Raw genomic sequence first — 11,343 nt, 5'->3', positions numbered from 1 at the left:
CCTCTGGTGTTGACGGTTCAATTGGCTAACATGCAGGTGCATCAGGTCCTCATAGACAATGGAAGTTCCGTGGATATCTTGTATCGCCCCGCCTTGGAGAAGATGGGCCTTGGCGTCAGACACTTGAAACCTTTCCAATCCTCCTTATACAGATTCATGGGGGACTCAATACAACCCTTAGGGGTGATCGAATTGGCACTCACCATGGGAGAACAACCCAGACAGACCACAGTCATGGCTAACTTCATCGTGGTAGACTGTGTTTCAGCTTTCAATACGGTATTGGGGAGACCATCCCTAAGAGAATTGAAAGCGATAACTTCAATATATCACATAGCCGTCAAGTTCCCAACTCCTAGTGGGATAGCAAGTATGAAAGGAGAATAGAGAGAAGCAAGGGAGTGTTATAACACCTCCCTTCGCACGCCTGTGAAACTGCGAGAACCAATGGCGATGGTAGTACATGTAGGCATAAACCTGCAGGAATTAGACCCCAGAGTCATGGAGGAGCCAGGGGCAGAACCCGTGGAGGAGGTAGAGGAAATCGTGGTGATGGAAGAGCCATTGTGAAATTTGAAGGTGGGAAAAAACCTTCAGGAAGACACAAAGGAGAAGTTGGTGAGGTTTTTGAAGGACAATCTGGATGTATTTGCTTGGAGTCACGAAGACATGGTGGGGATCGATCCTGCGGTCATTTGCCACCATTTGAATATCACCCCCGAGGCAAAGCTCGTTATGCAGAAAAGAGGAGCGCTTGACCCGAAGAGGTATGCAGCCTTAACGGATGAGGTTGACAAATTGAAGGTGAATGGGTTCATCCACGAATCATTCTATCATATATGAGTATCGAACCTCGTACTAGTCCCGAAACCGAATGGAAAATGGAGGACCTGTGTGGGCTTCTCAAACCTCAATAAGGCATGTCCTAAGGACAGCTTTCCGCTTCCAAGAATAGATCAACCGGTGGATGCGACGGTCGAGCACGAGTTACTCAGCTTCATGGATGCCTACTCTGGATACAACCAGATACCTATGAACGCAGCTGACGAAGAGCATAAGTCATTCATAACGGATAAAGGACTCTATTGCTATAGAGTGATGCCTTTTGGATTAAAGAATGCAAGTGCCACCTATCAAAGATTGGTGAACAAAATGTTTGTGAGCCAGATAAGAAGGAACATGGAAGTATACGTTGATGATATGTTGGTAAAGACAAAAGATGCTGCAGAACTCAACAGGGACCTAGGTGAGATGTTCGGCACACTTAGGAGGTACCGAATAAAGTTGAATCCACTCAAGTGCACTTTCGGTGTCTCCTCGAGAAAGTTCTTGCATTTCATGGTCAACTCCAGAGGCATCGAAGCTAATCCTGATAAGATAAAGGCTCTAATAGAAATGAGCCCACCCAAGAATAAGAAGGAGGTACAATGTCTAACAGGATGAGTGGCAGCCCTTAACAGATTCATTTCAAGGTCTATGGACAAGTGCCTCCCCTTCTTCAACATCCTAAAAGGGAGTAAAAAGTTTACTTGGGATGGAGAATGTGAGGATGCTTTTACCAAGTTGAAGGAACACTTAGTGAAGCCATACTTGTTGGTTATACCTAAAAAGGGCGAAAGACTATACTTATACTTGGCAGTATCCGAGCACACCATAAGTGTTGCCCTAGTTAGAGGAGAGAAGAGGTATCAACAACTTGTGTACTACATCAACAAACGATTGGTAGATGCGGAGAAACGAAACTCGGAGATAGAGAACTTGGGATACGCATTAGTTATGGCCTCAAGGAAGTTAAGGCCATATTTCCATGCCCATGCGATCGAGGTACTCACTGATAGCCCTTTAAGATATGTCTTTCATAAACCTAAAACCTCAGAGAGACTGATGAAATGGTCGATTGAGCTAAGTCAATTCGACATCACTTATACCCCAAGGACCTCCGTGAATGGGCAAGTGCTTGCAGACTTCATAGTGGAGTTCACCTATCGACCAAGTGAAGGAGGAGATGAAGGAGAAGGACAGTCGGTCGGAGAAGGACAGACGGTCGGAGAAGGAGAGCAAAAGAATTTTGAGGAATTGAGCCTACATGTGGATGGAGCATCCAATGAAGGAGGGTCTGGAGCAGGTATCGTGATGACTGGACCCGAGGGACACAGGATGTACTGTGCGAGGGACACAATATAATTTCCGTTTTCTGACCTTATATCATTGACGAGTTCTTACCTTCAATAGTGGCTGATGCCCTAAGTTGGAGAGGTCCAAGGCAGTTGTATAGCGTTAGGCAGATCTCTAAGGAGTTAGCATAGGATATGACTAGAGCAGGGATTGAGTTAGTAGTGGGTCAGTTAGCCAACATTACCCTGCAGTCCACTCTCCTGGATAGGATAAAGGAGAGTCAGTTACAAGAGCCCTAGTTGGTGAAGGTTAGAGAGGATGTTCTAGCTGGAGCAGCTAGGGACTATCAGATATGGGTTTGCTAAGGTATAAGGGTCGGATTTGTGTTCTGATGGATGTTGCTATTAGATGAGAGATTCTAGATGAATCTCATACCACTCTGTATTCCTTGCATCCCGACACCACGAAGATGTACCAAGACCTAAGAACTTTATATTGGTGGTCGGGGATGAAGGGTGATGTAACAGAATATGTAGCTAAGTGTCTGACATGTCAGCAGATTAAAGCTGAACATCAGAGACCAACAGGATTATTACAACCCTTAGACATTCCAGAGTGGAAATGGGAAGACATCGCAATGGACTTTGTGGTGGGATTGCCTAAGACAGTGGGACAACATGATCCGGTATGGGTGATTGTAGACAGATATACTAAATCAGCTCACTTTCTACCAGTGAAGATGACTTATACCGTTGACCAATATGCAAATCTCTATGTAAAAGAGATAGTACGTCTTCATGGAGCTCCGAAGTCAATTGTGTCGGATTAAGACCCTACTTTTACTTCCAATTTCTAGGGAAGCCTACAGAAGGAAATGGGCACGCAGCTGAAGTTTAGTACAACATATCATCCATAGATGGTCAGTCTGAGAGGACTATCCAGATACTGGAGGACATGTTGAGAGCATGTGTATTGGATTTTGAGGGGTCTTGGAGTAAATATTTACCTCTGATAGATTTTTCCTACAACAACAGCTATCAGGCGAGCATAGGAGTGGCCCCTTATGAAATGTTGTATGGTAGGAAGTGCAGGTCACCTATCCAGTGCTTGCATCGCAGAGTAGACATAGAAGCTATGGGAATCCAAAGTGTAGGAACGTAGAGTTCTAGGTGGGAGACTATGTCTTCCTTAGAGTCTCGCCACTCAAGGGAGTGAGGAGGTTTGGAAAGAAGAGCAAGCTAAGCCCTAGGTTCGTAGGACCTTTTGAGATCCTGGAAAGGATCGGTCGGGTGGCCTACAGGTTGGCTTTACCTCCGGCGTTGTCGGCCGTGCACAACGTGTTTCATATTTTGATGTTGCAGAAGTATGTATCTGATGAGACTCACATATTGAGTTATGAAGATCTGGAGCTGCAGACGGATTTGTCCTTTGAGGAGCAGCCAGTCTAGATATTAGACAGGAAGGACAAGGTCCTGAGGAATAAAGTTATACCATTAGTGAAAGTGTTACGAAGGAATAGCAAGGTCGAGGAGGCGACTTGGGAGTTGGAATCAACCATGTGGGACCAGTATCCTAAGTTGTTCAGGTAAAATTTCGAGGATGAAATTCCTGTAAGGAGGGGATAGTTGTAACATCCCAAATTCCCTGATATGGCTTAGTTCCTGGATTAGGGGGCCGGGAGGCAATAATTGTTTAATTATGTGTTAATCTAGAATGAGCATGTTATTATGTGAATTATATTATAATATAAAAGTTTGCATGTTAGAAATGTTAAATGTGCGTACGTGGGCTCGTATCTTATAAGAGGGACATTTTAGTAATTTGACCTGCTGAGAGTATAATTATAAATTTGAATGTGTTATGATTGAGACCACATTATTATGTGGTTATATTTGTATTATTCGGCGTGAGGCGATCCTAGGGAGCAAGTTAGTGGTTTAGTCATAACAGGGTCAAATACCCGGCTTGGGGTGAGCCTAAGGGTATTTTGGTAATTTAGTACATCACCGGAATGTATCGGGTAATGAGAAATTATTTAGTAACTATTTCAGAATACTGGAGATAACGAGAATTTATGAGGCGTTAATTATGATTGACGGGGAAGTGTGGCAAATGACGGGTTCGCCCTTGTGAGCATTAGAGATTAGCTAATGGGCAAAGAGGTAATTTGGTCATTTATAGCCTAAGGGTAAGGAGGGGTTTACTTAGGGAGATCTGAAGCTAGTGGAATGTTTAGAACACTCTCAACATCTCATTTTCTCTCATTCTCGTTATTCTCTCTCTCTCACGCCCTTTGGATGAAGTCTTGAGTTCTTGAAGAAAGTTAGCTTGGAAATTTGAGGCTTGAAGCTAGGGTTTTGGTTTGGAGTATCTTAAAGCTTGAATTAAACAACTGAGGTAAGAAGTTCACTCTGTTTGCTTGGTGAATTCATGCTATGGTTTAGGTTTCAGCAAAATGGTAAGCTATGGTTGGGTTTTGATTTGGGTTAGAGTTTGGGCTTGGTTTTTGAGGTGTTAGCATTGTCTATTGTGTGTTATTTGTGATTTTAAACTTATTTGGGACTTTTAGACAAGTTTGGGGCAGGATTTGAGAGCTTTGGCTCAGGGAAAAATGGGGCAAAAACCCAGTTTTTCTGGGTTCGCGAAGGAGCGTCGCGACCCTGTTCTTTTGTGTCGCAGCGCTAGGATGAACTAGGGCAAGGTGCCCTGGCTGTGCGCCACGGCGCCTGTGTGTCTGTGCTGTGATGCTAAGCCAATTTCTTGGCCCTTGAATTTTGTATTTTTAGGGCATGTACCCAGGGGCTCGAGGGGACGTTTTAGCTACCCCATTTGGGGAAAATGGAGGCCTTGAGGGCACGAGATTGGTCCCGGGGCTCCATTGTGGAATCGAATAATAATGAGAGTGTTATTTGTGGGTTGTGACTAGGTTATCGCTAGGTCTCGGGAAGGGATCGTTCTCGGAAGTCGTGCTTGCTGGCTATTTTCTTGTGCTTGGACTAAAGGTAAGAAAACTGCACCCAGAATATGATAACATGATTAGGGCTTGGCCGAATATTGAATGTAATCTTTATTTGAGCATTAGGCCTGTGAATGTGCATGATTATGATTATGTCTATGTATGTTCAACTAAACGTGTTATAATACATTGTATCTGTATGAATGTATGATAAATGGTATATGTGATTGTCTGTTGGGATTAGTAGGCTCGATTTATAAGCTAGTGAATTGTTATTAGTCGAGGGTATAACTGACTCAAGGGGCTCGGCTTATGAGTCGAGGGACTTCGAAGCTCGACTTACAAGTCGAGGGTCTTAAAGCCTTGATTTATCAATCGGGGGCATGTGAGGCTTGACTTATGAGTCAAGGACTTGTAGGCTCGGCTTATAAGCGGAGATTGGCATTATGCACGTGGAGTGCAGGTCACCATGGCTGGGCAACACGCACTTCACTGGCTCGGATGCCAAACATATAAAAAGAAAGTACGACACGCACTTGTATGACTCTATGGTTGTTGCTTTGTATAATGTATATGCCAAATTCAATTATTATTGTTTAATAGATATATTACTCCGTGAATTGCTTAAAATGTTTTCTTGCTGAGTCTTTTGGCTCATGGGTACTTCGTCATGCAGGTAAAGGTAAAGAGAAGCTCAACCAGCCATGAGTCGAGGGCGATAGCAGTGACATGTACATATGCAGTTCGCTCGACCACCACGGCCGAGATGCTTAAGGAAACTAGAGTCAAACCCAACTTTTGCCGCCTAGGTCGGCTTACTATGTAACAAGGATGTTGTAACCAGTTTTTAAACTAATGTTTTTGGGATCCCGTGTAAAGAATATGTTTTTTCGGTTTAATGAAATGGTTAAGACCTGATCAAAATTTTAAATACCTAAACCTTTTGTAGCTTCATTACATATTTAGTCCAAATGACTTGTTTAGCAGGTCCAACACTGATTTTAAACTCACTTGGTAACGGACCCTAATTAGCAAGGCGTTACACATGGTGTTAGGCGTCCTAAGTTTATCGCGAACTAAGAACACGATGGTTGTTAAGCACGAGCTGGGAATCAGATAATTGTCAAAGTACAAGTTTGGAGGAGATATCCATCTCGTGATGATTCAACTATAATGCATATTCTGGGATCCCCAGAGACTCGGGATATGTTTATACATTTATTTATGGCCAGGCTGCATATTTATTATCTGAGATAGCATGAACATATTTATTCTGTTATCAAATCATATCCCTATATAAATAGGATTATTTGTATTAAATATAAACATTATGTAAATACGTGATTGACTCATGCGGTTACCCAAACTTGTCTATGGAATTCCTCTATAAATACTGGGAATGTTGGACAAAAAAAAAAGGATGATTCTGTAAGATCGAAACTCTGCCAAAATAGTGAGAGAAACAATAATAATAGTGACTCATTGACTAGGTGAATTTTAACCACTTAACCACGTAAAAGTTGTGTTCTTAAGTGAATTCTTGATATTTTCATTATGGTTTACCATTAAGCACTAATCTTCCCTTATTATTTCTTAATACACTGTTGGCGAAAACCTGCGTCAACAGTTTGGTGCTTTCATTGAGAGCAAATTAGTGCTTCACAAAAATCCTAGTTGATTTCCATCATGGTGCTCACTCTCTCAATGCGCGATAATGAGACAGAACAACCTGGTGGGCAGGAGCCCCATCATACCGTTGTTCCGGATGAACATGGCCTTGAGATTCAGCAACGTCCGAGAAAACAATCAGTGGATCAAGGCGACACTGGGAGTTCGGCGTCATTACCGCAAAGCCCAAACCCAGACTACCTAACTGTCGTCGATATGGGGAACATGCAATTGAGGAACCATCTCACTAGGGAAAATAATCAGATTGAGGAGGTTTTGGCTTGGTTACCCCATCTTGCAACCAACGTTAATGTCGGAAATAGGCAAAGTGGGTCTCATAAGTCCCACAGGAATAATCGATCCCAACCAAGACGATCAGTCAGAACCGCCACTCCAAGTTTTGTACCTGCGGGGCAAAATTACCAGAATGCTCGACCCAGCAATCATCATAGGGGTCGTCAGCAATTCAGTCAGTCGGTTAGGACTGCAACCCCAAGTTTGGTGCCTTCTTTACAAGTCCCCAGGAATTCCCATGACAATCCACAAGTAGGGGCTGGAACTAGCTCACGAAGACAAAATGCTCCAACAAATCCTCCTACGTTGTGATCGGATCACTAGGCACAAAGAACTAGAGACATTGGAGTATAACAGAGGCGGGCCAATTTAGTCCGCCCTGATGGAATGAGGATAGCCTCACCAATAAGGCATCCCCCGTTACCTATAAGACATCCAACACCACCTCGTCCTCAATGGGATATTCCAGCTCATGGAAACAGTAGGAGAAATCCTCCCCCATCGGCCAATACTTACGTCCCACGAACACGTGTTGAGAATCCAGGTCCTTGGCCCCAGCCGCGAGCTGTAAGCTTTGCAAACAGGAGTTACTGGACCGAAAGCCATGGTAGTGGTAGGTCTGAAAGTGACCTAAGGAATCATTTGAGTTCAGCACAGAGCCCTCAGTATGATCCACAACCCGATTTGCGCGATCTTCTGAACTAAGAGAGAAGGTATCCAGCTCAGGATGGAGATATTAGCTATACTCAACAAGAGGGAGGTCCGTCTATAGTACACGATAACGGGAATGCCCTGCAAAACCAAGCTCGAACTTAGAGGGACAATAACCCGTCAAACGTGCATGATAGGATGGGAGCTATTGAACAGCCCCCGGCTAACCTAGGGACTAGGGACCATACCCTCGAGAGGCTAGCTTTGATGGAAGAACAAATGAAAAAACTCTTGTCCGGAAAGGAAAATGACGATTGTGACTCAGACAAAGAACTCGAGCCTTTTGCTCCAAATATTGCAGCGGCGACATATCCTGTGGGTTTCAGAATGCCACACTTGTCAAAAATTGATGTAGATGGAGATCCTTCATATCACCTCGGAATGTTCAACACCGTGATGATGGCCCACAATGTCGGGCTCGACCTAAGGTGTATTTTGTTACCTACAACTCTAGTCGAACCGGCCAGACAATGGTTTAAGCAATACAAGAAACATTCCATAAGCTCGTGGAAGAAGTTTTCTTCCAAGTTCAAAAAAGAATTCTGAGCTTCACAGGTAGCTCGAGTTAAGGCCAATTCATTGGCCAACGTAAAGCAGCAACCTGAAGAAACGTTGAAGGCATATCTGAGTCTGAGTAGATATCCCAATGTTGTTTCACGAGCTAGGGATGTTGATGATAACTCCATACTCATGGCAATGAGGACAGGAATCCTCGTTGGGGGTGACCTATGGTAGGAAGTCCAAAGAAAATGAGTTAAGAATGTAGATGAATTCTTAGCTCGGGCTCAAGAGTGGATAAATCTCGAGGAGGCGCGAGCTTCTTTTGCAGGAACCAGCCAGACCCTTATCCAACCCATTGGAGCGGCAACGGATGCGACCATTACGACCCAAACTGTTACCCTTTATAACCAAAGGGGGATAACGAAAGAAAAGGGAATGGTGAACCCGATCAAAGTGGGATGAAGAAAAATAAGTCCGCACAGAAGTTCAAGCCTATCTACGCCAGGTATACCAACCTAACGAATACACATGAGCACATTTTTCTGGCTAATTCTATTCTCCTTCCATGGAAGAAGCCAGCACCATTGAAGAACCAGAGGGCAAAGAGGGATCCCTCAAAGTTCTGCCGGTTCCACAATGACATCGGTCATAACACTAATGATTGTCGGCTGCTGAAGGATTAGATTGAAACCCTCATTAGGGCGGGACCTTTGGCCCAATACGCTCGAAATCGAGTGAATCCGAGTCAACCCGTTGGGCAGACCCTACTACATGTTCTGAAAGCTCCGACTAGCCAACCTAGAGCTCAAGCAAATCAGGTCGACCCTTCTCTGATAGTAGGGGGAGATATAACCACCATTTTGGGAGGACCTCATTTGGCAGGCACGGGCAGTGGGGCCCAAAAGAGGTACATTAACGAATTGAAGTCCCATAACAGGGTGGAGTTCGTCCCAGAACAACGGTTATCGAAACAACAGTGATTGGAAAAGCAACCAATCATTTTCACAGAAGATGATGCTAGCCACGTCCAACACATAACGATCCGCTGGTGGTAACCGTTCAACTCGCCAACTGAAGGGTCTGAAGAACACTAGTGGATAACGGAAGTTCTATGAATATACTTTTCAGGCCCACCCTGGAAAAAATGGGGTTATCTGTAACTGATTTGAAGGCGACCTCGATAACTCTATACGGGTTTTTTGGTGAAGGATCAGTAGCCATTGGGATGATCGGATTGGTGGTGACATTGGGAGAAGAGTCGCGGACTATTTCCAAGTTGCTCGAGCTCGTGGTAATCAATTGTCCAGCAGCATACAATGCGATTTTGGGCCAACCTGCGCTGATGGCATTTGAAGCCAAAACCTCTATCCATCACCTAGCAATGAAATTCCCCTCAGCTGCGGGAATATGCACCATCAAAGTTGATTAGCTCGCTACCAGGGAATGCTATATCATTTCTATGAAGGGAAAATCACAACTCGGGCAGCAATCGATGGTCATAAATGACGGAGGTGAAAAGTCTCAGGAAGTAAAAGTTACTCATGGAACGGAAGAACCTCAATGAAAAAGGGATAATGAGGTCGCCCAATGCGACGACATTGACCAACGGGTAGGCAAAGACAGATCAGAGCTCCAAGCCATAGAAGAGCTCAAGGAAGTAAGCATCGACCCAAAAGAATCTTCAAGAGTCGTAAAGATTGGAAAGAATCTTGACGATAAAAGGAAGAAGGAGCTGGTTGATTTCTTACAAGAAAACCTGGACGTCTTCGCTTGGTCGCATGAAGATTAGGTGGGAATAAGTTTGAGTGTAATCATGCACACCTTAAATTTGAACGTGTGCCTACAAAATCCCAAAAATGGAGACGTTTGGGAATGGTCCAAGCTGAAGCCCTTGAGGAAGAAGTAGCTCGGTTAGTAAAATGCGGGTTTATCCGGGAGGCAAGATACCCAATTTGGGTCACCAATCACGTGTTGGTCCCAAAGCCAAATGGGAAGTGGAGGACCTGTATCGACTTCTCCGATCCAAATAAAGCTTGTCCCAAGGATTGTTTCCCATTGTAAAGGATTAACTAGTTGGTAGAAGCCATGGCAGGTCACGAGCTCATGTCCTTCATGGACACGTATTCTGGATATAACCAGATCGTGATGAATCCTGCAGACCAGGAATAGACTAGCTTCATGACCGAACATAACGTATATTTTTGCAAAGTTATGCCCTTCGAGCTGAAGAATTTCGGGGCTACATATCAACGCTTGGTCAACAAAATGTTCGCTAGCCAGGTCGGGAGAAATATGGAGGTGTATGTTAATGACATGCTTGTCAAATAAAAAATTGCCAATAACCATGTGTCCGATCTAGAAGAATGTTTTGGAATATTAAGGAGGTATGACATGAAGCTAAATCCCTATAAATGTACTTTCGGAGTGACATCTGGAAAATTCTTGCGGTTCATAGTCAACACAAGGGGAATAGAGACGAATCTTGAGAAAATCAGGTTGTTGTTAGAAATGCCCTCACCCAGGTCGCGTAAAGAAGTTCAAAGCCTAATTGGAAGGGTGGTGGCTTTGAATTGATTCATTTCAAAATCCACTGACAAGTGTCTGCCATTCTACAACTTGCTCAGCAGAAATAAAAAATTTGAGTGGACTGAGGAGTGCGAACAGGCATTCCATGACCTAAAAACGTACCTGGCCGAGCCTCCGGTATTATCTAAACTACGCTTGGAGAATCTCTGTTCCTTTACTTGTTCATGACAAAGAATTCAGTCAGTGCAGTGTTAATTCGAGAAGAAGACCGTACTTAGAAACCAGTATATTATGTAAGCAAAAGAATTCTCGGAGCCGAGTCACGATATCCACTGATAGAGAAGCTGGCATTCTGTCTGATATTGGCTTCCAGAAAGCTCTGGCCATATTTCCAGTCTCATTCGATCAACGTCTTGACCGACCAACCTTTAAGGCAAGTCTTGCAAAAACCTGATACGTCGGGACGTCTCTTAAAATGGGCCATCGAACTTAGCCAGTTTGAGATATTGTACATGCCACGGACCTCAATCAAGATTCAGGCCCTTGCTAACTTTATGGCTGGATGCACCGAT

This window comes from Humulus lupulus, chromosome 7 (genome assembly GCF_963169125.1).
Source record: "Humulus lupulus chromosome 7, drHumLupu1.1, whole genome shotgun sequence".
NCBI lineage: Eukaryota > Viridiplantae > Streptophyta > Magnoliopsida > Rosales > Cannabaceae > Humulus > Humulus lupulus.
The sequence above is the reverse complement of the archived record's forward strand: the minus strand, read 5'-3'. Positions refer to the sequence as shown.